At 43.8% G+C, this 27067-nt stretch overlaps 2 protein-coding genes across 6 annotated transcripts in view; both read left to right on the forward strand.

Annotated features, from left to right (window-relative positions):
* LOC113419714 (uncharacterized) overlaps window positions 1-4668 on the forward strand; it is a 91270-nt gene extending 86602 nt beyond the window's left edge. Inside the window, exon 3 of the mRNA XM_087969522.1 lies at window positions 1297-4668. The gene's annotated coding sequence lies outside the window, so the exon portion shown is untranslated. The remainder of the gene's footprint in view (window positions 1-1296) is intronic.
* Window positions 4669-24138: 19470 nt separating this feature from the next.
* PPARA (peroxisome proliferator activated receptor alpha) overlaps window positions 24139-27067 on the forward strand; it is a 46100-nt gene continuing 43171 nt past the window's right edge. For 2 of the 5 annotated variants that reach the window (XM_087969523.1, XM_087969526.1), the window contains exon 1: window positions 25606-26041. The gene's annotated coding sequence lies outside the window, so the exon portion shown is untranslated. Of the gene's footprint in view, window positions 24305-25605; window positions 26042-27067 lie in introns of those variants that run through there. The other 3 variants (XM_087969525.1, XM_026679256.2, XM_087969524.1) reach the window with 3 other exon arrangements.

The raw sequence follows: 27067 nt of genomic DNA on the forward strand, positions 1-27067 counted from the left end.
AATCTCCTAAAACCTCAGTGCACATTGGCCCTCAACAGTCTCCTTCCAAAATAAAATGCACGACTCTAATGACTCAATTTAATTACAGTTATTGTTTAAATTCTTGAGAAGCTGTTGAACAGAGAACAGGATGTCCTCGGGGTGAGGGTTGAAAAATTCAAGATGGCAGCCATGCCTGTAAAATCAAAGCCTTTTTAACGTGTTTCATGCCTGCACACATAAAAGGAGGATTTTTTTAAAGTCCTGTTGAGGGCAATCCCTGGCTCAGAAACTGAACTTAAAAAGAAGCCAACATAAATTGAGGCCAGTAGATGAAAAAAATAAGTTGTAAGTGAATGTGTGTAATGGAAGCAGTGGCTAAAATATAGAACATCTCGTCTTGTCTTCCTACATTTGGTGTTTCAAACTTATTACTCTGAGAAAGAGATGAACCTTTTGAGGCAATAGATCAAATTCCCCCAAACCGTGAGCAACAATAGTATAAATATTCCACCAGGTTTTGTTGGAATGCCATCTAAAATAGGGGCATTCAAACTCTGATAAGCTTGATATATCTCTAATTTTCCCTTCAAAAAAAATCCAAAAGGGAAAAAGATGGAGATAGATTTGGGTCATCACCTGCTATTTTTAGGTTCTTGGCAGCTAAATAAAATTTTTTCATTCACTGTGTCTCCCATCTGCCAAAAAAGTTGCCTGAGTTACAATTAAATTAAATCGTTAGTGAGTGGGAAGAGAGAAATTAACACCAAGCTCTACATTTTCAGCATCAGAGTGGCATTTTTCATATTACATAGTTCTGCCTTATGTAAGGCCGTATAAATGGTTCCTCCTGTTTCTGATAATTATGACAGACGTGTGTATCATCTATACATCTGGGATTGGTCTGTTACATCAAATATTCCTAATCTGTAACATATGGAGCCTGAACTCTGAATTTGTCAACTATGAATTTGCCAACTGTAGAAGACTTGTCATTGCTAGCTGTTCTTCTCTTCTCTTCTGTTTTTTTATAACACTGACTTTTTAAAGTGTTGTTTATTAGCATTTTGCTTGTTGTTTTTAAATATGTGGTTTTATCCACTTCTTGGGCTCCACCCAAGAGTCACCTTTGGTGAGATGGACCTTTGGGGGAAATAAAAACAAAGCAACAGATGGAGGGGGAAGTTGAACATCATTTAAAATCTTGTTGGTCCAAATAGTTTTTAAGCCCTATAAGTAAAAACTTCTGAAAGTTCTTTACCAGGAAATCAGCTTTGTCCCAAACTGTTATGCATTTTATATTTTTTTTCTTTACAGTTGAGATTGCGGATTCCATGATGCCGTATTAGAAAGAAGGTAAACCAAGAATCTCCTTCCTTTCTCCACGAGAGCATTGCTAAGATACATCGGAACAAGAGACTCTTCACCAAACTCAGGTTCTTAAAATGTGGGTCATTAGAGCAAATACTAGTTGGAACACAGAACAGAAAGCATCCCTAGACAGTATTAGAATAACTCTGCTTTGCAATGCCCATTGTAATTTCTTAGCAGAAAAACACTTCAAATGCAAACGTACACTGGGAATCTAAACAAGTGCAAGGTCCTACAAGCCTGATAACATTAAAAAACACATGCATGTATTTAGAATAGAATAGAATAGAATTGAATAGAATAGAATAGAATAGAATAGAATAGAATAGAATAGAATAGAATAGAATAGAATAGAATAGAATAGAATTCTTTATTGGCCAAGTGTTATTGGACTCACAAGGAATTTGTCTTTGGTGCAAATGCTTTCAGTGTACATAAAAGAAAAGATACATTTGTCAAGAGTTAAGAATCATAAGAATCGCTTAATAATAGTCGTAGGGCTCAATAAGCAATCAAATCATACTAGGAAACAGTCAATATAAATTGTCAGGATACAAGTGACAAAGTCATACAGTCACAAGTGGGAGGGGATGGGTGATGAGTGATGAGAAGGTTAATAGTAGTGCAGACTTTGTAAATAGTTGGACAGTGTTGAGGGAATTATTTGCTTAGCAGAGTGATGGCGTTCAGAAAAAAATTGTCCTTATGTCTAGTTGTTCTGGTGTGCAGTGCCCTATAGCGTCGTTTTGAGGGTAGGAGTTGAAACAATTTATGTCCCAGATGTGTGGGGGTCTGTAAATATTTTCACAGTCCTCTTTTTGACTCGTGCAGTATACAGGTCCTCAATGAAAGACAGGTTGGTAGTAATTGTTTTTTCTGCAGTCTTAATTACTCTCTGAAGTCTGTGTCTGTCCTGTTGGGTTGCAGAACCAAACCAGACAGTTATAGAGGTGCAGATGACAGACTCAATAATTCCTTCTATAGAACTTTATCAGCAGCTCCTTTATTTATTTATATCCCACCTTTATTATTTTTTACAAATAACTCACATTGCTGTGGCTTCTATCAGATACACTAGATGTGCTAGTAGTATTTGCTTTTTAAGATTGGAATCTGTATTCTGTTGGCCCAATAATTATTCAGATCCCTTTCACCTGCTGATTATAATATTTCAGTTTTCAAGATTAAAGGTTCTCTTAACAGCGAATAAATTAAAGTTCAAGGCTGAAATGCAAACAGTCACCATCCAGGCAGTTCTGGGGTGACTGGACCAGCACCTGCGAACAATTATTTGCTACTGTGGAAAGTTTGTGTTTTTGTCTTACAGATGCCAAGGAGGTAACACTGCAAATGGGTGAACAGCGACGGCCTGGAATTTAGACTGTCCTTTGGGGTGAGGTAGTAGGTTGTATAGTTTTAGGGTTAGACCCTGACTGTCAGATAACTATACAATCTACTGTCTTTCCTGAAGTGGCTGTAATAGCAACACAGAAGGCATCATCCCACCTTTCTAGAAATCGTGCTTATTATTATTATTATTATTATTATTATTATTATTATTATTATTATTATTATTATTATTATTATTATTATTATTATTATTATTATTAAAAAGCTTAGATAGAAGATACAGTGAAATATTAGAAATTTGAACAACATTACAGTCCAATAGCCTGTTTCTTACAATAAACCCCCTGATGTTATGATGGCGGCTGCACCCCACCTCTTTCCACCTGCCACAGCACACAAACACACTCAAACACCCCACAGATACCCCAGTCCCCAATCATGTCTTTTTGTGTGCACTGTACACAGAATGAACTCTCCTTGGTTCCAGATTTATAAATTTAACTTAACAATGGACTGGGGTTTTTTTCCAGAAAGGAAAAAAAAAAACTCTTGCAGAATTTAAGAGGACAAAAAAATATTTTCCTTTGCGTAGTAATTACCTAAAAGCTTTAAAACTTCCCAAGTGGATGCAAGTATCAGTCTAAAAGTAATGGAATGGCTATCCCAAAATTGATGTTGACTAGAATTATTCCTAGTCAGTGCTCTTGGGTGGCAGACTGCAGATCAGGAAACATTCCCATTACAGTTAAGTTTTGAATTCAGCTGATGGAGGAGGAGAAAGAGGAGGTTGTGAGGTAATTCCTCAGAGTTAGGTGGTGATCCAGAGCTTTAAGATGAGGAGGTCCCTGAAGGTGCTAATATTGTTGCTTTCTTTATCATTTGTTTAAATTTTTCACTTACACAGTTCTTGGTTTTCCCAGTGATTTTGCAACATAATGTTTTTAAAGATTTTTAAATTTTATTAATAATGTACAACTAACAAAAAGAATTGTCCATTAGTGATCCCACAGTAAGAAACTACAATTTATATTACAATGTTTTAAATAAACTGGAAAAAAGAAAAAAAGAAACTAAGGGAAAAAAGTGAGATCCATGTGATGTCCATATATTAATTTAAGCCTTATTATTAAAACTAGACCATATGAAAACATCTGAGGCACCTTTTCAGTTTTAGAATATAAAAACATTTCAAAAATCTATAAAGAACACTGCTCTTAAATTTACTCCCTACTTCAGGAGGGTACATTTTTCTTATCTGGGTAAAACAATTCTTAACCAAGCTCCAGACTTAATAGCACGAGTTCTTCATAAAATAACAATTTTCCTCTTTTAGGTATATAATTCAACATCACGTTTACATCCATCCACAATGTTCTTTATTCTTTTTCAACTATATATTGTAACTTGAAATCAGAAAGGAAGCATGATGGCACATGACCGAATCATATGAGTCAGAGTTATCCCCAAGTTTCTCATGACATTGATCTTCCCACCAAGGAGGAACCAGATCCAGCATTATAAGATCAAGATAAGATGAAGCTTCATCCAGCTTTCCAGCAGGGTGAGGTAGTAGGTTGTGTGGTTTCAGGGTAGTAATTTTGCCCCAATCAGGAGTTAACTATACAACCTACTGCCTTCCTTGAGGAGGCAGTTTTGCAACCTCTAACCCTACATAGGTTTTATGCTACATTCACACTTTGAAATCAGCCAAGCAAGGAAAGAAGCTGAGAATTTCCTAGAAGAAAAAGCCATTCTCCCCATTAGAGAATTGCAGCTTTTCACCCAGCTCAAGATACCCTTTCCAAGTTTTCTGTATTTCAGGACCAATGGGTATTGTGAGTATTAAAAATTATTCTCTTTGTCAAAGCCTTTGTATCAATAAATCCTACTGAACTTGCCAGTCAAGGCATGTTTCTAGAAAGCCTCTGAATTATCTCAAAGCTGAAATAAAAGTTTTTGTGTTTTCAAGTATTGGTCTTAAGTGTCATTAGAACCGAATTAAGCTGTCATGGTTGTCTTTTTTCCCAGGGCCGCTAATTGACTTACATTCAGGTCTAGCATAGTAGGAGGGGGGAAAACTGACACAAAACAGAAAGATTTCAGTTTTTATTACAGAGTTGAACAGGTGAGTCCAGGTAGATGCAGCCCATAACATCTTTCTATAGGAGCACAGGTGTGTGTGTGTGTGTGTGTCCCCTAAAAAGTCAAGATGGTAGCCATGATGGCATGATTTTATTGGCAACAAACACACACACACAAAGAATGACTCTTGTGGTTGTGATTGCCTCCTGGACTTTTTCAACCCACCCACAGAGACACCCCTGCTTGGAAACATTCAGACAGCAAACAGAAACAGCCCTTGTGAAAAACAGCAGCTGGGAGGAGGAAGATTTTTGAAGTGCTAAACTAGAGCAGAAATCTCAGCCTTTGTGTTACGCTGCATTAAGAGTCAAAAGGCACTGAGTCTTGGTGAGAAAATTGGCTGTCAAAGCTCTCCCTAAGTACGAACCTATCAATATTTTTCAGTACACTGGGGAAAGGCCTTCTAGCACAAATATTTTGATCCAATTCATATTGTCATGCTTGAATGCCTAGTTAAAAGTCACCTGCATTTAATTCGCGAAAGGGAGGAGGAGGACTTTTTCTGAATGGTATCCCACCAACCAGGGGTGGGATTCTACCAGTTCGCACCTATTCACTAGAACCGGTTGTTAACATTCTAAGCAGTTCGGAGAACCGGCTGTTAGAAGAAATTACTGGCCTAATCCTGTAAGGAAGGCAGGAAGGAAACATTCTGGTGTTGCTTGCAGAAACTGCCTCTCCGTTAACCCTTATTACATTCTTGGCAGGACTGTCTCAGGAACGTCTCTGGAGTTTTTTCCCCTCCTTTGCTGGTACTTTGCTTGTGTGGAGTGGCCATTTAAAGTGGCTTATGACTTAATGACCCTTTTTCACACTTACGACTATTGTAGCATCCCCACAGTCATGAGAGGCCAGTGGAGGAGATGCATGCCACGATGTGAGTGATATTGAGTTGACCATGGCCAGCCAATAACATGACCACCAAGCCATGTCCACCCAGTCACATGACCACCAAGCCACGCCCACCAACTAAGCCACGCCCACAGAACCGGTTGTTAAAAAATTTGAATCCCACCCCTGCCACCAATCTGTTCTCAGGAGCAGCAGCTCCAGGTTTGCTGCATACAGAGAGATGCAGAGGTATATACCAAGCCAGGGGCCTCCAACCTTGGTGTGATGACCCAGAGTGTAACACAAATGTAACAAAATCCAAAACGTAAATAAATGTCCTTTAATGCCTCCAACTTTGTCCCACTGTTCAATAATTCTCAGTTGGAGATAAAACGTACTCAAAAACAGTCTTCAAAAGAAAGCAGTACAGTCCGAACTTAATGAGCAGATAGAGGTGAAATAAAAAACCAAACAAACTACAATGATGAAATTTCCACAACGGACCAGGATAAGTAATTACCAAATTCAAGGAGATAACAAGGCACAGTCTGTTGGAAGGACTCCAACCAAGATAACTTCAGCCCAAAATAAAACATGCTTTGCTTCTGGCAACACTGTTGTAATCGTCTCTCTTATATACTAGTCTCCCCAGCTGCAACCAATAAGGGGGATCATGGCCGCTTCCTCTCTCGTAAGCCAAGTTTCCTCTGTTTCTCCCTGCATGTCCTAGGATACAGAGGGGGATGGGTCTGGTTCTTCCTCTGACTGCTCAACTGGCCTCTGCCCTTCTCCAGCCTCCTCCACAACCTCCAGAGCCACACCTCCACTACTTGTCGGCTGTTCCTCCTCTCCCTCAGAGTCCAACTGTACCAAGGTCATGACACTTGTCAACTTAACAGAGCCAAATGCATTATGAAAATTATTTGAAAATGGTTGAAGAAAGATTGTGGCAAACACCAATCAGGAATAATCAGCAGGACCAACCAAAAAGCGATTTTTGAAGAAATGTCGATCTGGGTTCAGTTCCAAGTGGGGAGAAACACTGGAAACTTGGAAGCTGGTTGGAAAGGTGGTTTAATGGTGAAGCGGAACCACCAAGCACATGTGATTCTGGGTAGTTGACCATATGGAGCGAGGGGAGAGAGATTAATGCCTTCTCTTGGGCTTTGAACTTGAGCTTCCTGTTCCTGTGCCAAGAGCATGTATTCTATTGGTTGCAGTCTGACTCTCATGTGGAGTCATGTTTGTCTGAATCAAGTTTGGTGAAACCTTGCTGGGTGATGTAATGAAGGGGCTTGGTTGTGCCATGTGGTTAGCTCTGCTGATGGATAATCCTATTATGTCCTGGAGGGTCATGTCTTAGTCACCCTGGAGCTGGAGGCCTTTTGTCTTGTAGATAGGCTGGCCCAGTCTTTCCTAATGGACACCAAATATCTGCTGGGGGCAAGGAACTGCTCTTTGTCTTTAAAAACATGTTTCTCCTTTTCTCATCCAGGGAAATAAAATATTCTGCCTTTTAAAACATTCCTCAAATATTTCATTCTTCTAAGAGGGGCGGGTGCTTTCGTGAGTACCGAGTCTAGTTTTTAAGGGACCAAACTTTTCATACACTTGCAATGCAAGTGCAGTCCAAAAAGTCAAGATGGCAACCATAAGCCCTGCCCCCTTTTTGATCCTGGTTGTTGTGAATACTCCTGCCAACAGCTCACCTCTACTGAGGACTTCCTTTCCCCCTGAGGTAAAGTCATATCCAAACTCTTTTTATGTTGAACATCTGCTAGGGAAAAATGTAAGGGTTTTTGGTCAATTGACTGTGAAGTAGGTGGTATTCAGCAGGTTTGGACCAGTTCTGGAGAACCGGTAGCGGAAATTTTGAGTAGTTTGGAGAACCGGCAAATACCACCTCTGACTGGCCCTGCCCCCTATCTATTCTCTGCTTCCCATTGAGTCCCAGCTGATTGGCTGGGTCTTTGGTTGTCCAGCACAGGAGAACGGAACTGGAAAGCAGGTTAGTGGGTGGGGAGGGAATGGGGATTTTGCAGTAACCTTCCCCTGCCAAGCCCGCCAAGCCACACCCACAGAACCAGTAGTAAAAAAAATTGAATCCCACCACTGCTGTGAAGGTAATCTTTTGGTCTAGGAAGGAAAAGGATTTCATCTCCTTTTAAATGAGGTCACCTTCCTGCTTTATCAAAAGTCTTGCTAAGGCTCACGCTCTGCGGTTCTATTCTCCACTGAACTTCACCCAGGTTGATTTATAAAGCTCCATGATCTCACTGGGTTACATAGTGCTGTCTCAGTTAATGCTCACTGCAGGTTTCAGATTTATTACAGCTTTTAAGCCAGCCTGCATTGTGCATGATGAAAAATAACACTTAAAGGAAGAGAGAGAGAAATAACGCTCAGAGGAACCAAAGCCATGGCCATTATCTGTCCCTGCATTTTTGAGCTTTGATTAAAGGCAGAATCAGCATGTGAGCTAAAAAGAGATACTACGTTGCAGTGGTGGGATTCAAAATGTTTTACTACCGGTTCTGTGGGCATGGCTTGGTGGGTGTGGTGTGGCTTGGTGGTTGTGGCTTGGAGGGCGTGGCAGGGGAAGGTTACTGCAAAATCCCCATTCCCTCCCCACCTCACTAACCTGCTTTTCAGCTCCGTTCTCCTGTGCAGGGCAACCAAAGAAGATCCAGCCGATCAGCCGGGACTCAATGGGAGGCAGAGAATAGATGGAGCCGGGGCCAGTCAGAGGTGGTATTTGCTGGTTCTCTGAACTACTCAAAATTTCCGCTACTGGTTCTTCAGAACCTGTCAGAACTGTCTGAATACCACCTCTGCTACGGTGGCCTTCCCATTGAAAACTCAGGTACATATTGAGCAAATCGGAGCAGTAAAAATGAAGTCTCTTTCAAGTCAGGTTTGACTTTAAATGACTGGAAACATCCATGTAGCTTTCTTGAAAACACTTAGCACATTGCTTTATATTTGCGCTAATTAGAAACATTTTCTGGGGCTTCCTGGCATTTCCCATTCAAATATTAACCAGGTCTGACCCTGCTTAGCTTTTGGAGATCAGTCAAGGGAGAAACAAGAAAAGCAGAATGTCTGGGTATCACATTTTAGACTGGTGTTTCTCAACTTGAAAATGTGTGGATTTCAACTCCCAGAATGCCGCAGCCAGTATGCTCATTTAGAAATTCTGGAAGTTGACTTCCACATATTTTCAAGTTGTCAGGGTTAAGAATATTGTCTCAGACCCATTCTGACAAATAGATATTATTCAATTCTTGAAATATATAATGGATGGGTCAAACATTACACCATCTGCAAGAACCACAGCGAAAAGAAAATTAAATTATAGCTGTTCCCCCCCCCCTTTTTTTTTTGTACTCTTGGCTTTCCCAGGTGATCAATATTTTCTACAATAGGCTACCAGTTTGACAGCAGGGCTGTCAGACTCTGGCCCCACAGGCCAGATGTGTCATGCACTGGCCACACCCACGCCTGGTTTAGTGAAGGGGGGGAAAGTCCCAATACATCACGTGGTGATGACGTGAATTTGACACCCCTGAGTCAAAGGATACCACTATCCAGAGGTAATATTCAGCCAGTTCTGACAGGTTCTGGAGAACCGGTAGCGGAAATTTTGAGTAGTTCGGAGAACCAGCAAATACCACCTCTGACTGGCCCCGGCCCCATCTATTCTCCTTCTCCCGAGTCCCAACTGATCGGCTGGGTCTTCTTTGGTTGCCCTGCACAGGAGAACGGAGCTGGAAAGCAGGTTAGTGGGGTGGGGAGGGAATGAGAATTTTATAGTATCCTTCCTCTAGAGTGGGGAGGGAAGGGAGATTTTGCAGTATCCTTATCCTGCCATGCCCACCCAGCCATGTCCACCAAGCCACACCACACCACACCCACCAAGCCACGCCCACAGAACCGGTAGTAAAAAAATTTGAATACCACCACTACCACCATCCACATGGCCACAAGATGGTGTCAAAGAGCTGAAGCTCTCTGTCTCTCTCTCTCCCCCTCTTTGTCTGTGTGTGTGTTTGTGTGTGTGTGTGCTTGCTTGTAGCTATACAGACTTTTGAAGTCCAGATCAAGTTGCCTTATTTAGTGGCTTCCAAACTACATACCCTAAGATCAACAGTCCCCAATCTTTTGGGCACTAGGAACCAGTATCAAGGAGAGAAGTTTTTTTCCGTGGACCAGAGGGGTGGGTGGTTTCAAATGTTGCCTGCATCCTGCAGATGGGGCTTCGCTTGTTTGTGCAGCCTGGTTTCTGGCATGCCGTAGCCCATTGCTGGTCCATGGACCGGAGGTTGGGCACCCCTGCCCTAAGACCATATTGTAGGAGGAGAGGCCAAAAACCAGGAGAAGTCAGATAGCTCCTTCTCCAACAAACACGATTTATCAAAAGTCAGAACTTTTGAAAATCTATACAGTGTTTCTCAACCTAGAGAAAACTGGCTGGGGAATTCTGGGAGTTGAACTTCACATCTTTTCACGTTGCCAGGGCTGAGGCCACACCCCCCCTCCAACCCCATGCATCTGGCAAAAGCTCTGCTTTGTTACAAAAGGTACTTCCAGCTTTTTTGTGTTTCCAAGACGGTGAAGAAAGTCAACTGGTGCTTACCAGTTGCTTCTTTTCCCATTCGTCTCCATTAAGCCATATTTTATTGTTACCTCTAAATTGCTTAGGATGCTTTACCTGAGCTTAAGTTCTCAAATCCACCTCCAATTTCTCTTTGGTTGAAAGATTAGGACAATTTTAATTAAAATAGACGGTGCTGTAAGAAGAGAAGGAGGTGTATAAAATGCCAATACAGTCCTACCGGTAGGCTGCATTCACAGAGGGATAGAATCAAGATCACATGAAATATTAGTAGAATAGAATAAGGATAAGAATAAGAATAAGAATAGAGAAGAATAGAATAGAATAGAATAGAATAGAATAGAATAGAATAGAATAGAATAGAATAGAATAGAATAGAATAGAATAGAATAGAATAGAATAGAAAATATGGGATGGGATGGGATAGAATAGAATGGAATGGAATGGCATGGAATGGAATAGAATAGAATAGAAAATATGGAATGGGATGGGATGGAGTAGAATGGAATAGAATAGAATAGAATAGAATAGAATAGAATAGAATAGAATAGAATAGAATAGAATAGAATAGAATAGAATAGAATTGGGATGGGATGGATTTATTGGCCAAGTGAATGATTGGACACAAGGAATAGAATAGAATAGAATAGAATAGAATGCAAATTCTTTATTAGTGTGATTCAGTGTACATCAGTGTACATAAAGAAAAGATACATTCGTCAGGAGTCAAGAATCATAAGGAACAACACTTGATCATAGTCATAGAGTACAATAAGCAATCAAATCATACTAGGAAACAGTCAATATAATCGTAAGGATACAAGTGACAAAGTTACAGATATACAGTCACAAGTGGGAGGGGATGGGTGATAAGTACAACCTTTTAATGTCTTTGTGAGGCCACACTTGAAGTATTGCATCCAATTTTGATTGCCACGGTGCATAAAAGATATCGAGACTCAAAGAGTGCAGGGAAGAGCAACAAAGATAATTAGGGTACCAGAGGCTAAAATATACAAAGAATGGTTGCAGGAATGAGGTGTGAAAAGATGGGACTGGGGTGACATGATAGCAGCATTCCAATATTTGAAGGGCTGCCACAATTTGAGGGGGGGTCAACTTATTTTCCAAAGCACCAGAAGTCAAGTCAAGAAACAATGGATGGAAACTAATCAAGGAGAGAACCAACCTAGAACTCAGGAGAAATTTCCTGACAGTGAAAACAATCATTGGAGCCACTTGCCTTCAGAAGTTGTGGATGCCCCAACCTGGAGACTTTTAAGAAGAGATTGGACAGCCATTTATCTGAAATGGTATGCATAGGGTCTCGTGCTTGAGCAGGGGGCTAGACTAGAAGACCTCCAAGGTCCCTTCCAACTCTGTTATTCTGTTATATCAGCTCATTGGCCAAATCTAACTGTCACCACAAGGAGGCACAGTGACCCTTCTTAAAACCGCTGCTCCTCACCAAGTGCGGGAAAAACTTTGCTACAATCCGTCTCAATTTCTCAAGTCCCATCATACTGATTGCCAGATTCCAGGCCTTGTAAAGGGTTATTAACTTTCCTTCTCATTAACTAAATATTGATTTGTAAAATGGAAAAGCAACTCAGATGCCCTAAGCAAAACATATTATTCTGCACTTGTGGAAACAGGCTAAACATTGCTGTACAGGTAGTCCCGCAATTTATGACGGTAATGGAGCCCAGCATTACAGTCCATGGCAGTCGTTAAATGGGTCACCATATGACCGTGCCCGGTTTTTTTGTATGACTGTAACTTTGTTGCTTGTATCCTTATGATTTATATTGCCTCTTTCCTAGTATGATTTCATTGCTTATTGTAGCCTATGACTATTATTAAGTGTTGTACCTGATGATTCTTGACTCTTGACGAATGTCTCTTTTCTTTTGAAGCGGTATATAAGTCTAAATGCTATTGCTATTGTTATTTAGAGACATGCACTTATTGATTGATTTATTACACATTGTTTTATATTGTTCCAAAATGAGCCCTGATGGTTTACCATGTATATAAATTGTTATGTTTATTTAATTAAAAAAAAATTGGTATGTTCCAGCAACAAGTATATTAATAAAGAAAAGTATGGGGAAGTATTATTACTTCCTTAGCATTTAACTGATGAACTAATTGAATATTGCGCATATTGTTAGAAAAAGCACAGGTATTTAAGTTCCATGGAGCTTAATAGAGGTGCTTGCAGGGTGTGGTAAAAAAAAAATTATCTAGCAAATTTATATGCCATTTATATCACTTATCATTTATATCAAGCATCTCTGATAAATGATAAGTATAGGTAGATGGCTAATCACTAGTTTATATGGGTTAATACAGATCTTATTTCCTAGACCTTTGCTTTTCTGGGCATGATATCAGCATAGCCTACCCTGTTTATCCCAGATCTTAATCAACTATATAAGCCAATCTCAAACCCTTGATGATAGGATTAGCCACCTTTTATAAGGGAGTTAGGCTGATGTAATCCACTGTTTTGATCTATTTATTTGCAATGGGTTGTTTGTGGCTATACACCAATGCCTGGAAGATGTTTCATCACAACAACTAACGAAACTAGTTTTGTTGCTTGTATCCTTATGATTTATATTGAGAGCTGCTGGAGCGTCATTTCCTAGTTCACCTCTGAGAGAACTACTGTGTAGATCAGGGCTGTCCAACCTTGGCCCCTTGAAGCCTGGCGGACTTCAACTCCCAGAATTCCCCAGCCAGCTTTGCCAGGCTTCAAGGGGCCAAGGTTGGACAGCCCTGGTGTAGACCTAAATCCTGGGCCAGCGTGGTTCCCAAACTTGCGGCATTGCTGCTGACGTACCTGATAGGCAAAGAGAAATCAGGTAGATCCTCCTTCTACCTGTCTTTTCTTTCTTAGTATCAGGCCTAGCCCAAGAATGAAATCCAGCCAAAGTTCAGTTCTTTATTGGCTCACACCAGAGGTGGGATTCAGCAGGTTCTGGAGAACCAGTAGTGGAAATTCAGAGTCGTTCGGAGAACCAGCAAATCCCACCTCTGACTGGCCCCGCCAACCCCATCTATTCTCTGCCTCCCATTGAGTCCCAGCTGATCGGCTGGGTCTTCTTTGGTTGCCCTGCACAGGAGAACAGAGCTGGAAAGCAGGTGAGTGGGGTGGGGAGAGAATGGGGATTTTGCAGTATCCTTCCCCTGCCACGCCCTCCAAGCCCACCACACCCACCAAGCCACACCCATAGAACAGGTAGTAAAAAAAAATTGAATCCCACCAGTGGCTCACACCATATAGACAGAATCTTGCCAGAGTAAACCCTTACTACTTTCAGCCTATTGGATGTACCCTGGCAGATTCTAGGGAGTGGCTACCCGAACTCCCTCCCTCCTTCTCCAGTCCAACTCCAAGTTGTGCTACCTCTTGTCTCATGGGAATGTGTGATCTTTTTTCCCGCTAGGAGACTGCCGCTTCACTGTAGCCATCACACCACCTGCCACCTTTGTAGTCACAAACCACCACACATAGTATTCCTATCCACTTGTATTCAGAACAGTTGCCCGGTTATGGGTGCATGTGTCCAATCTTCTTTGTGCCCCCAGGGCAAACAATGAGGTCTAGACCCACAATTTCCAGATGCAAATTCTTCTGTCCACTGTGTTTGCTTAGCTCTATATACCTACTATAGCTAAAGCCCGTGATGGTGAATCTATGGCATGCGTGCCAGAATTGGCACACAGAGCCACTTCTGCCAGCACACGAGAGATCGCTCGGAAGAGCCCCACTGTGCATGCGCATGCGCCACCCGCCAGCTGATTGTCGGGTATCAGGCGTGCAAGCACGGAGGGCAGGGGCGCAGGAGACGCGCACACATGCGCAGAGATGCACAGTATGCCCGGGTGGTCTTGCACGCATGTGCAGAGATGCACGGCATGTACAGCAGCACAGGGGATCACTTGCATATGCGCAGAGACGCATGGCATGTGAGGACATCACGAGCACATGTACAGAGATGCGCTATGCCTGCAGGGGGGGTGGTGCACGCATGCGCAGGGAGCATGGGGGTGCGGGCATTGCCTTCTGACTGCTGGCATGTGCATGTGCACACAATTTTTGGCACAGGAGCCCCAAAAAGTTAGCCATCACTGGCTAAAGCCATTCATTTTCAGCCTTATAAAACTGTCACTATTATTCCAAGTAGTAAAATTTAAAAAACACTTAATTGTTAAGCAACATGATTGCATAAAGCTAGCATTTTAATTTATCCATGATATAGAAAACATCAGCATGGAGATGTATTCAGTTTCGCTCAGACTGTTATTACTGGCACAGGCCTGTTTGTTTCTGGTTATTGATGTACTCAATGTGTATATTTTGTTTTAATCCTCCCAGATTAATATATGTATAAGGAATAGAATGGACACAGCTGGCAAGTATTTATTTAGCCTGCAAATATTGCTGCACCAACTATTACTTACATCACCAATGTGATTATGCAGAATAAATATATTGCGTTGATTCCAGCTCAGGTTAAAGGGAATTTCTGCCCATTAAATTGAAAACAAACAAGACAAAACATGTTTCTTTGAATTTGCAAGGATTTAATGCAAGAAATAAAACTGAGGCCTAGGGATTAAACAAAGGGCCAAACAAACAAAAAATCCTTCACATTTGTGACTTTGGTTAAAGCTACATTGGGTTAAAAAAAGGATGCAAAAGTTTTCCAACCTATTTTGTAAATGCTTTTCCAGTCTGATGTTCAATATTAGCATAAATGTTATTTGCTAACCACGAATGTTAAAATTGTAAACGCATTCTGAATTTTGACCATGTTTCAGCAGTAGCATTATTAAGCCCAGCATATTTATTGCAAATAAATTACAGCCCGTTTTAAACATCACCACTGACACTGACATTAAAAAGCAAACACGATCATTGTATCCATCTTCCAAGCAATTTTAATTCACTTTTGCACAGATCCATTTAAAGTTGCAGAAGGGAATCTGCAACTTTTGAATTTTGCTGTATACGTTCTGTGTTTGTGTAGCAACCAGTACTTGATCTCATCAGGCTTAGATTAGGAAACAACAAGGTTTAAATCTTGTGTAAGGCCAAAGAGACCTATTTACTGAGCTGTCTTTCAATCCCTCCTTCCATAGGAAATTCCCAAAATATACTTGATTTATTATACACACAGATACTAATACCTGTAGCTCAGAGGTGGTATTCAGCAGGTTCTGACCAGTTCTGGAGAACCAGTAGCGGAAATTTTGAGTAGTTCGGAGAACTGGCAAATCCCACCTCTGACTGGCCCCGCCCCCATCTATTCTCTGCCTCCCGAGTCCCAGCTGATTGGCTGGGTCTTTGGTTGCCCTGCACAGGGGAACGGAGCTGGAAAGCAGGTTAGTGGGGTAGGGAGGGAATAGGGATTTTGCAGTATGCTTTCCCTGCCACGGCCACCATGCCACGCCCACAGAACCAGTAGTGAAAAAATTTGAATCCACCATTGCTGTAGCTGCTGCAAAAGTTAACACAAGCAGGAGGTATAGTTGGCTGGGCAGAACCTGGCTTATCTAAAGGGGACAAGTGAAGATCCTTGCTCTAAAATGGCTTAGAACAGGGGCCTCCAACCTTGGTAACTTTAAGCCTGGCGGACTTCAACTCCCAGAATTCCCCAGCCAGTCATGCTGTCTAGGGAATTCTGGGAGTGGAAGTCCACAAGTCTCAAAATTGCCAAGTTTGGAGGTCCCCTTTCTATGGTTATACCCTATTGTGTCACTCAGGAGCACCAAGCAGGCTGGCCGGGGAATTCTGGGAACTGAAATCCATATATCTTGAAGTTACCAAGGTTGAAAAACATTGTCCTAAATATTTATGGAGGTTCTCAGTCATCCAGGTCATGGTTGTCCCAAAGGTGCTTTTCTCTTTCTTTCTTCCACTGGGCTTTCTGGTTTTTCTTTGAAGACGTTTTGCTTCTCACCCAAGAAGCTTCTTCAGCTCTGACTGGATGGTAAGAAATGGAAGGATTTATACTCCTTGCAGGCAGCTGATCATTTGCATGTTTTTTAGAGAGTCATTGAGGCCACCTGCAGGTTTATCTGTGTTCTCAAGAGTCACCTGAGCCTTCTTGGGACTGCTGAAAGGACCATCATCTCTCTCCAATCTACAACACAGTCCTTTCAACAGTGGATGGAAACGAATCAAGGAGAGAAGCAACCTGGAATTGAAGAGAAACTTCCCAATAGTGAGGACCATTAACCAATGGAACCGCTTGCCACCAGAAGTTGTGGGTGCTTCATCACTGGAGGTTTTTCAGAAGAGACTGGACAGTCACTTGTCTGAAATTTTATAGGGTCTTCTGCTTGGGCAGGGGGTTGGACTAGAAGACCTCCAAGGCCCCTTCCAGCTCTATTCTGATTGAGTTACAGGAAACTCCAAGGACATAAGAATGACCTTGAGGGCTTCAATGAAAGACCACCTAGTCCATGGGTGTCAAACTCGCTGCGTCATGTGACATATCATGACGTTTTTTTCCCCTTCACAGAGCTGGGGTGGGCGCATCTGGCTCGCAAGCCGCCAGTTTGATACCCCTGACTAGTCAAAGAAGCATTGTCATAACTTTGTCGCTTGTATCCTTACGATTTATATTGACTGTTTCCTGCTATGATTTGATTGCTTATTGTACCCTATGACTATTATTAAGTGTTGTACCTGATGATTCTTGACTCTTGATAAATATATCTTTTCTTTTATGTACACTGAGAGCATTTGCACCAAGACCAATTCCTTGTGTGTCCAATCACACTTGGCCAAAAAATAATTCTATTCTATTCTATTCTATCTATGCTTTAGGGCAGGGGTCTTCAAACTTGACAGCTTTATGGGGGATGGGGACGGGCTGGGCGAGGGGTGGAAAGGACGGGCGGCTTCCGGCTCTCTCTGCTGGACCCGCCGGCCAGGGAAGCAGCGCTGCCGTCGCCTTGCCTCCCTGTCCGCGGACGGGTGGGCGCTATCACTGCTTTGGGCGGCCTCTCCCGGTGGCCCCTTCGGGGTCGGGCTGGAGGGACTTGGGAAGCCAAGCTCGGGTCGGCCCGGCTCTTTCACTTGGCAGACGGGTGCGCACCTGCGGCTCACTTTCTTGGCTCTGCCCAGCCTGCCCGGCTCTGGCGTGGCCCTGGAGGGATGAGCGGAGGGCCCAGAAGGGAGGCGCTCGCTGCCTTGGCCAGAGCTTCACCGCTGGGCAGGAGGGCCCGCCTGTCAGCTGTGCTGGGCGTCCCAGGCGAAGCTCTTCGCGCTCTGCCCAGTGCCAGGCAGGGATGGCGGCTGAGCGCTTCTCCCGGGGTGGGCCGATCCTGCACTGAGGCCCCGGGAGATTCGCCTCCCCATGTGGGGTTGGGCTGCCCTCTCAGGCAGGGGAGGCTTAATCATACCGGTGGTAGGGCGTCGTTTTTAAAAGAATGGGCTTTGCCTTCGAACGATGCCCGAGAAGGCGGCGACAGGAGCGCCTGAAACCGAGTGTCTCCGCCGGGCTCCGGTTGCAGGGAGGAGCCCTGGCTGGCCGCGCGTGGCTGCGCCAAACGCCATGTGGCTGAGCCAAACGCCGCAGCATTGCTCTAAACGCCGTGGCAGCATGGGGAGAAGGTGGTAGAAGGTCTCCCGATACGAAGTGCCCCACCAACGCCGAGGTCAACGCACCATATCCGGGTGTGCAACAAAAGTACTTCCTAACGGCAAGTCGCCCCGCCATTTCCCCTCCCCCCCCATTTCTCATGTTTTAATATAGGCCTTAATTTGGGGGGAGGGGCTTAATTTCATTTTATGCCTATAAAACACGCTGGGACTTCCTATTGGGGGAGGTCTTGTTGTTGGAGAAACATGGTACATTCAGACTGCAAAAGGCACATGCGACATCGAGCGGATTCCCCATCTGTGTTTACGAAGTTACATTATGAAAAGCAATTTCTGGTAATCAATGTTTATTAAAAAAAAACTCATTTAAGTTTTCTTCTTGTTAGTTGACTGAAGCCAAAATACTAATTACATTAGATTCCTATCTTCCTTGTTCCTGATAACTTTTAAAATGGTCGCTAAATAAGGATTCTGTTATCAGGTTATCCTTCGTGGTGCCTTGAGGTCAACAACCTGAGATATAACTGGGAAGAAATCAGAGACACAAGATCTTTGTTTTTAACCTAATTAAATCTCTCAAGGCAACAACAGTGGAAAAGAAGACCATATTAACTCTTTCCTACAATAGCTTGCACTATTTTCTGCAAGTTACTGCAAGAGGACTTTGAGCTGTCAAAAACTCCTAGAGGGTTCCGAGAGATTAAATTGTAGATATGATCAAGAGCTTATCAAAACTTCTTTCAACTTATCGCTATTTTGTTTTTTCCTCCACCCCACCCCCGAGAAGTTTCTATCTTGGAAAGCTTCCTTTCCTCTTAAGTTCTCCCCTTACTATCTATAGAAGACAGAATAATGGGTCGGGAAGGGCCCTTGAAGTCTTCTAATCAGTTCGTTGGTCTATTTCTAAAACTCCTTTAAATTGCCAGGATACCAGAACTGCCCATGGAACAACCTTCTTACTCACGAAAGAGCCACACTCTCAAATTAAAAACCCACAGCAAACACAACTGTGCCACCCTCAGGCCCTCAACCCAGAAACATACCGTAACACTTTCAACCCAGCAATAGTTAAATATTATGCTGAAGGATCAGGCTTTGGCTGTAATTAATTTAGGAGAGGTGGAGCTGAGAGCAATTCTACCTTCCTACCTTGCTAAGGAGGTAATAATCTTTAGGTTTCAATAAACTAAAGCAACCCTTAATTACCTCTGGATGGCTTATGTAATATTTTCTCTTAAGACAATGGTTTGGCTGTTTGCTTATTTCACCAACATGGCTTTCTTTCTCATCTATCATCTATCTGTCTGTTTCAGGGGTCCCCAAACTTGGCAACTTTAAGACTTGTGGACTTCAACTCCCAGAATTCTCCAGCTTCTCTCTCCTCTCTCTCCTCTCCCTCTCTCCTCTTTCTCTCCCTCTCCCTCTTTCTCTCCCTCCCTCTCTCCTCCCTCTCTCTCCCTCCCCCTCTCCTCCCTCTCTCCTCTTTCTCCTCTTCCTCTCTCTCCCTCCCTCCCCCCTCCCCTCTCTTTCTCCCTCTCTCCCTCTCTCTCTCCTCCCTCTCCCTCTCCTCCTCTCCTCCCTCTCCCTCTTTTCCCTCTCTTCTCTCTCCCTCCCTCCCTCCCCCTCTCCCTCTTCCTCTCTCTCCCTCCCTCCTCCTCTCTCCCCTCCCTCCCTCTCTCCCTCCCTCTCCCTCTCTTTCTGAATCTGAATACTGCCATGTCAAACTGGGGCTAGGCCAGTGATGGCTAACCTTTTTGGCACCGAGTGCCCAAAGTGTGCATGAGCACCCCAAAATGTAATGCACACACGTCCCCCGCACATGCGCCTCATCCCCACACATGCGCCCTGTCCTTATGCATGCGCACACATTCCTGTGCCTATGCCCCATCCCATGCATGTACCCCGCCCCCCACGCATAGGTGACAGACCTGAAGACCAGCTGGCCAGTGGCAGATGCGCGCGCCTGCACAGCGGAGCTGAGGCAACAACTTGCATGCCCACAGAGAGGGCTCTGTGTGCCACCTGTGGCACGCATGCCATCGGTTCGCCATCATGTGGCTAGGTTGTCCCTATCCGAATTCTCCATGGGTTCTGGCTTCTTCTCAACTCAGAACACTGTCCTACCCCGAAGTCCCTAGCAGATTGAGATAAAACAGAAGGATGTTTTTGATGGTCCCCGTGTAGACAGTTTGAAAGGCACTTGAGACAGAGGATATTCTGAAGTCCATCAGCAATTTAGCATTTCTCTTCTTAAGGTGTTTTAAATCACGAAATTATGGAGATGCTGCTGTGGTTTCTCCCCTAACATTAAGACAACTCACTTAAGTTTCCACAAGCCAGAGGAAGAACCGGTCAATTAAGGACATCTTAAAAGATCACCACCCAAAGATAGGAATCTAAAATAACAGACTGGCAGAGTTGGCATCGTTTTCTGAATATATTGGTTTCGGATTTTTTTTATCCCCTGCCTAAGACCGAGTCTCCCTTTCTGAAAGGATTCCAGTGTTTCGCACTTTGGCACATACTTATTCAATAGAGGCAGGCTGGCACTTCGTTTTGGGATGACTTAACGTTCTGGGACAAAATAAACTTGCACCCTCATATATCTAATAAGGGCCACAAGAATCTCTCAGCGGATAGATCCATCAACAAAGAGGTTAACAATTTGCTCATTTTAACAAACTTTATTATTTAAGAAGAGATTGGATAACTATTTGTTTGAAATGGTATAGGGCCGTGATCAGGGGTGGGATTCTTCCAGTTCACACCTACTCACTAGAACCAGTTGTTAACATTCTAAGCAGTTCGGAGAACCGGTTGTTAGAAGAAATTACTGGTCTAATCCTGTAAGGAAGGCAGGAAGGAAACATTCTGGTATTTCTTACAGAAACTGCCTCTCCGTTAACCCTTATTACATTCTTGGCAGGACTAGACTTCCTGTCTCAGGAACATCTCTGGAGTTTTTTCCCCCTCCTTTGTTGGTACTTTGCTTGTGTGGAGTGACCATTCAAAGTTACAATGGCACTGAAAAAAGTGACTTATGACCATTTTTCACATTTACGACTGTTGCAGCATCCCCACAGTCATGAGAAGCCAGGCAAGGAGATGCATGCCTCGATGTGAGTGATGTTGAATTGGCCACACCCAGCCAATAACATGACCACCAAGCCACACCCACCAACAGCCACGCCCACAGAACCGGTTGTTAAAAAATTTGAATCCCACCCCTGGCCGTGATGGCGAACCTATGCCTCACATGCTGGAAGTGGCATGCAGAGCCATTTCCCCCGGCACATGAGAGCTCGCCCGGAAGAGCCCCATTGCACATGGGTGCGCGCCACCGCCCAACAGCTGATTGTTGGGTATCTGGTGCTCATGGGTGGAAGAGGGCAGGGGGTGCACGGGAGACACATGCACATGCACAGAGATGTGTAGCATGCGCAAGGGTGTCGTGCATGCATGTGCAGAGGCGCAAGGCGCAAGGCAGGATCGTGCATGCATGCACGGATGGATGGCAGGCAGGATTGCATGCACTTGCGCAGCACGTGGGGGATGATTCGGCATGCATGCACATGGTGCACGGAAAGGGGATCGCGCAGGCGCAGACATGTGGTGCACAAGGGGATCACGTGTGCAGGCGCAGGGGATGTGGGGGAAGCCAGCACACATTACTTCTGGGTGCTGGCACATGAGCGCTAGCGCACGAGCGTGTGTGCAATTATTGGCACGGGAGCTGAAAAAGGTTTGCCACTACTGGTATAGGGTTTCTGACTAAGCGGGGTTGGACTAGAAGACCTCCAAGGTCCCTTCCTACATTCTATTCTATTCTGTTGTGTTCTGTTTTGTTCTGTTCTGTTCTGTTCCATTCCATTCCATCTTTTCCATTCTATTCTATTCCATTCCATTCCATCTTTTCCATTCTATTCTATTCCATTCCATTCCATATTTTCCATTCTATTCTATTCTATTCTATTCTATTCTATTCTATTCTATTCTATTCTATTCTATTCTATTCCATTCTATTCCATTCCATTCTATTCCATTCCATCTTTTCCATTCTATTCTATTCTATTCTATTCTATTCTATTCTATTCTATTCTATTCCATTCCATTCCATTCCATCTTTTCCATTCTATTCTATTCCATTCCATTCCATTCTATTCCATTCCATCTTTTCCATTCCATTCCATTCTATTCTATTCTATTCTATTCTATTCTATTCTATTCTATTCTATTCTATTCTATTCTATTCTATTTCATTCCATTCCATTCCATATTTTCTATTCTATTCTGTTCTGTTCTGTTCCGTTCCATTCTTATTCTTACTCTATTCCTATTCTCATTGAATTACATTTACATTAGCTACATTAGGAAGTTTTCTCCTCTGGAATGCTTGTATTTACAGCTTCCTCCCCTCCACGCTGGCATGCAATGAATTTAATGGAGGTGCTTATCCAACAGCATCTCTTATGGGCAGAGTTCAAAGGACGCAGGGCAGGGCAGGTTTCAGGGGTGGCCTGGGTGCGGATGGCTTGAAGATGTTTGTATTTGCAAGTGATCACGTCAGCCAGCCATGCTTTGTGGTGACACAAAGTCTGCCCAATGACAAGGACTCCATGCTCAGGGTCACTTAAGGAAAGGAGCTTAAAGGACTAACTTATCCTTATGGTTCATCTCTGGTGAAATCATTGCTAGGAATATTCTGGGTGTGTGGGTCTCTTAAGAAAGGGACAATGTTGTTAGGAAAGGTGTGACAAGACAACCAAAAGTAAAGCAACTGAGGATTTAGGCCAGTCTGGTCTAGTGGTTAAGGCAAGGGTCTCCAAACTTGGCCACTTTTAAGACTTGTGGACTTCAATTCCCATAATTCCCCAGGCAACATGGCTGGCTGTGGAATTCTGGGAGTTGAAGTCTACACAGCTTAAAGTGGCCATGTTTGGAGACTTCTGGGTTAAGGCACCAGGTTATTAACTGGGAGGCAGTGAGTTCTAGTTCCACCTTAGCCAAATAAACAGGCTGGGTGACCTTGGACCAGTCTCTCTTTCTCAACCCAACTCAGAAGATTATTGCTGTGGGGGAAATAGAAGGAAGGAGCCTTGAATTGTGTATAAAAAAATATTACAGCAGGATATAAATAAAATAAAAATCAAGGAGGAATATATAAAAGTGTGCATGGCACAAAGATGGTACCAGTAAGCAGAGTGAAGATTAGATTAGGACATCAGATCATCCCTTGACAGAGTCAGGATCAACACAGGTAAATACTTTTACATGCAGCCTTAAAGTTAACTTCTAGGATTTGGTGCCAGCAATTGTGATTGTGGCAGCCAGCTGGGTGGTGTTGTGTCTGGAGGAGGTCTGGAGGAGGCACAGAGCCTTAGTTGTGAGACCCAGACACGGTTGCTTCCAACTCATGAGCTATTAACAAGTGCAGTAACAACTGTGGCAAGAAATGTCGTAAAAATGGGATAAAACTCCATTAACAAATGTCTCACCTACAAAAATAAATTTGGGGTTCAATTGTGGCCGTTGGGTGTGCACTACTTGTAATAAATCAGCCAGCCCACTTCCTTTTACTCTTTACCCCCAGTGCATAGAAGAGGAAAGATGCAGGAGCGAGGTATAAAGGAAAGAGAAGGAAAAGGCAAGAAGGAAAATAAGAGAGAAAAATAAACGTGGCGCAGTGGTTAAAGTGCAGTACTGCAGGCTACTTCTGCTGCCTGCCGGCTACCTGAAGTTCAGCAGTTCGAATCCCACCAGGCTCAAGGTCGACTCAGCCTTTCATCCTTCCAAGGTGGGTAAAATGAGGACCCAGATTGTTGGGGGCAAATAGGCTGACTCTGAAAACCGCTTAGAAAGGGCTGTAAAAGCACTGTGAAGCGGTATATAAGTCTAAGGGCTATTGATATTGCTTTGGACATAAATGGAAGGAGCCACCCCGTTTACACACACGGCACGCCAGTTTGAACGCCGCATCGATGGAACAATCTCCGTGCAAAACTCCGCGCGCCACAGGTAAAATTTTCCCTTGCGTGGAGCGCGCGTGCGCACTGTGCAGAGACGCCGCATCCTCTCCAGATTCCGCCCCGGGTCTTCCCCAGAGCAACCCGCTTCCCCCCCCCCCACTCTCTCTCCCCGAGATTAGTGGGTGGGGGCGGGCGCGCGTGTCCGTGCGTGCGTGCTGCGTGCTGCCGTCTGCGAGTTGCGTGCCACGGGGAGGGCGGGTGGCGGAGGGGAGGGAGGGAGGGGGGGGCGCGCGCGGCTTAGTGCTGCTGCCGCCGCTGCCGCTGCTGCCGGCGGCGACCTCACTTCCGGACCTGTCGCGCGACGGGAACGCGCGGAGGGGCCGGGGTCTGTCGGGTCGGCTAGACGGAACCTCCGCTGGGACAAGGGTACGTGTGAACGCGCGTCGGATCGAGGGAGGGAAGGAGGAGAGGCAGGCGGCGGGGGCTGACGGCGCTCTCCCCACCCCCGCACCTTCAGCGGTGCTCCGTTTTCTCGCCGTGCGGGTCAGGCTGCACCTGTTGCCCTGCTGCCTGCCAAGGCGGGCGCGAGTAGATAGCCTCGGGCAACCTTGAAAAGGAAGAGAAGAGGAAAAGAAAGAAAAAAGAAGAAGAGGAAGGGGGGGAAGAGAAAATGAAAGAAAAGTAAGGAGAGAAGGAGGAAGAAGAAGGGAAAGAGAAAAAGAGGGAAAAGAAGACGAGGAAAAAGAAGAAAGGAGAAAAAGGAAGAGCGTTACTTCTGGGGAATTCCCAACGGAGGGAGGCATTGGGAAGATTTAACCTTGGGAGGGAGAGGATGCCTCGCAGGTCAAGCCAGGCATGGAAAAAGACATGGAAAAAAACATTGGAAGAAGTTTCCTAAGAGAGAGACAATTTTGGATCCAGGGAGCCAGCCGGGGAGGGTTTGGATGTGCTCATGGGGACCCCTTCTGACTCTGATTTGGGCTCCGCCAGGCGGGACCTGCTAGATTCTGTGATTCTCACTGGGATTTTTTTTTGGGGGATTGTAGGAAGAGAACCGATGGGGGCTTTGGGTGTCATTTTATCTTTGAATAAAACCTGCAAGTTGGAAAAGAAAGGACCAGACTCCTGCCACTTAATACAGTGGGTGAAGGGAAAAAACTAAAATGTGCCTCTTTCCAGGCTGAAATGAACATTAAATCCATGTTACCATCAGTGGGTTTTTATTTTTTTGTTTTCCTTTTCCAACCCTCCGCTTTTCTTCCTTTGTGGGCTAAATACAGAGGGATGTGGGGTCCCCCCCCCATTTATTTCCCCCACTGCTTGCAGCTCATCATACATTTGTGGCACAGCCTCAGGATCAGGAAACGAAATAAAGGAGAATTTAAAAGCATCCCAGTCCAAGGATGCATGTCACAGAGTATGGTTTACCCTCATGTATGGTTGCGGACATGAAAAATGCTCAGGCCTGCTCACAGATTTTAGGAGAACTGTGGGACCTCTCAGGCCCCACGGTTCTCCTAAAATCTGTGAACAGATTTTATCTAAGACTTAGATGGGCTGGGAACTGCTTTGTGGTCAGAGAGAAGAGAGGGATCTGTTTGTGAATCCAAAGTTTGCTTAGAGATTATGTTTATGGATTAAGCGCCCTGTTTGCCACAGGTTTGGACTTTGGACGAGGCGGCATCTTTGTACTTCCCAGCCAAAGTCCAACTAAAGAAATTGCCTTTAAATTAGTTGGGAAAGGAGGTCGAGGAGCCGTATCCAGTGTGTGTGTGTGTGTAGGAAACGCACAAGTTCTTATAGGAGCATGAGATTTCTGCCATCCTGGCAGCAACGTTAAGACTAAGAACTTCCTTGGCCGCATATGGGAGTCACGTGCCCGTTGAAGGAGGTGGATTTTTCCCTCTGGCCAGTGGAGTAAAGGTGTTCTCCTTGAGGTAGTTATTGGCTCTGGCAGAAGCCACTGAAACCAACCCCAACTCGCTGAGTTTTTCTGCTATCAGCCTCAGGGTGTGACTGTTACTTTTTATAAGGGGAAAAAAAAATAAAACTTCTTTCTCCAAGTCACTTTTACTCTTTTAACCCTGATCACCTGCTCAGATATTTTTTCTGGGACGGTCTAAAAGTCCTTGGAAGGATAGGAAGAGTGCATTATAGAGACCGGTAAGTGTTTTGAAAACGGCATAACTTCACGACACAAACGGAGGTGTGTTTCTTGTCATTGTTGCATCCCTTGACTATTATTTTTATTCAGCGGTGTTGGAGATGGTTGCTGATGGAAGCTCTCTGCTGTCACAAATTACTCTGCCAGGAACTATCTGCTGAGCCAAGACACGGACACTGATTAATTAAATTTAGTTTTACCCTTCGTTTGTTTGCATGTCAAGAGTTATACATTTCTGGACTGTGACAAACGCAGTAACGAAAGGATGAATGGTATATAAGGTTTCCTTTTTGAGTTCATTCACATGTGTGCCCCCAATTAAATGTACATAAAGTCATTTTTCATAGCAGCAACAGTTTCGTGTGTGTGTGTGTGTGTGTGTGTGTGAGGATTGAGAGGGTTTTTTTATTATTAAGGATCCTCTGCTTGCTTGCTTTGCTTTCAAACATTGATTATTTGTTTCCCTTGTACCCTTATATGGTTTTTCAGAATTCTTCTTTGGAAAGATAATGGGTGTGGATGCAAAGCAGTGATTATGTTGTACCTTAAGTTTCATAATATCTGGTTGAATAACATCTGTCTTATTACCTGCTTGGGATCATAGATTGCTTCTTTGTTTTGTTGTTATTTTCCCTTCCAATTTGTCAATCTTTGCCACCCTCTGGCACAAAGCATTTCATTAGTGCCAAAATGATGGAGTCTCTTGATGTAATTCCAGATTACAAACATTGCTGTAAACCTTATTTTATTGATTGGTCCTTTAACACACTATTTAAATCAGTTATTAAGAAAACTAGAGCAAGACATGGCCAAAAAACCTAAGCCAGCTAGCATTTCAGATTTTTTCTTTGTACCTAAAAACACTTTGTTTTAGTGCAGGCTAGCTTTTATTTACTAATTTAGAACCTTGTATTTTTAGCAGCTTTGCTCCTTTTATGCTGAAGCTTCTCTTTCTTTTCTCTTTTAGGGTGGGTGATTGAGTGGATTTAATCAGACAATTGTTTACTTACTGCTCTTGTGTATTG

The sequence above is a fragment of the Notechis scutatus genome, chromosome 6, assembly GCF_049901735.1.
Source record: "Notechis scutatus isolate UNSWTSFEM ecotype Mainland chromosome 6, rNotScu1.2, whole genome shotgun sequence".
Taxonomy (NCBI): Eukaryota; Metazoa; Chordata; class Lepidosauria; order Squamata; family Elapidae; genus Notechis; species Notechis scutatus.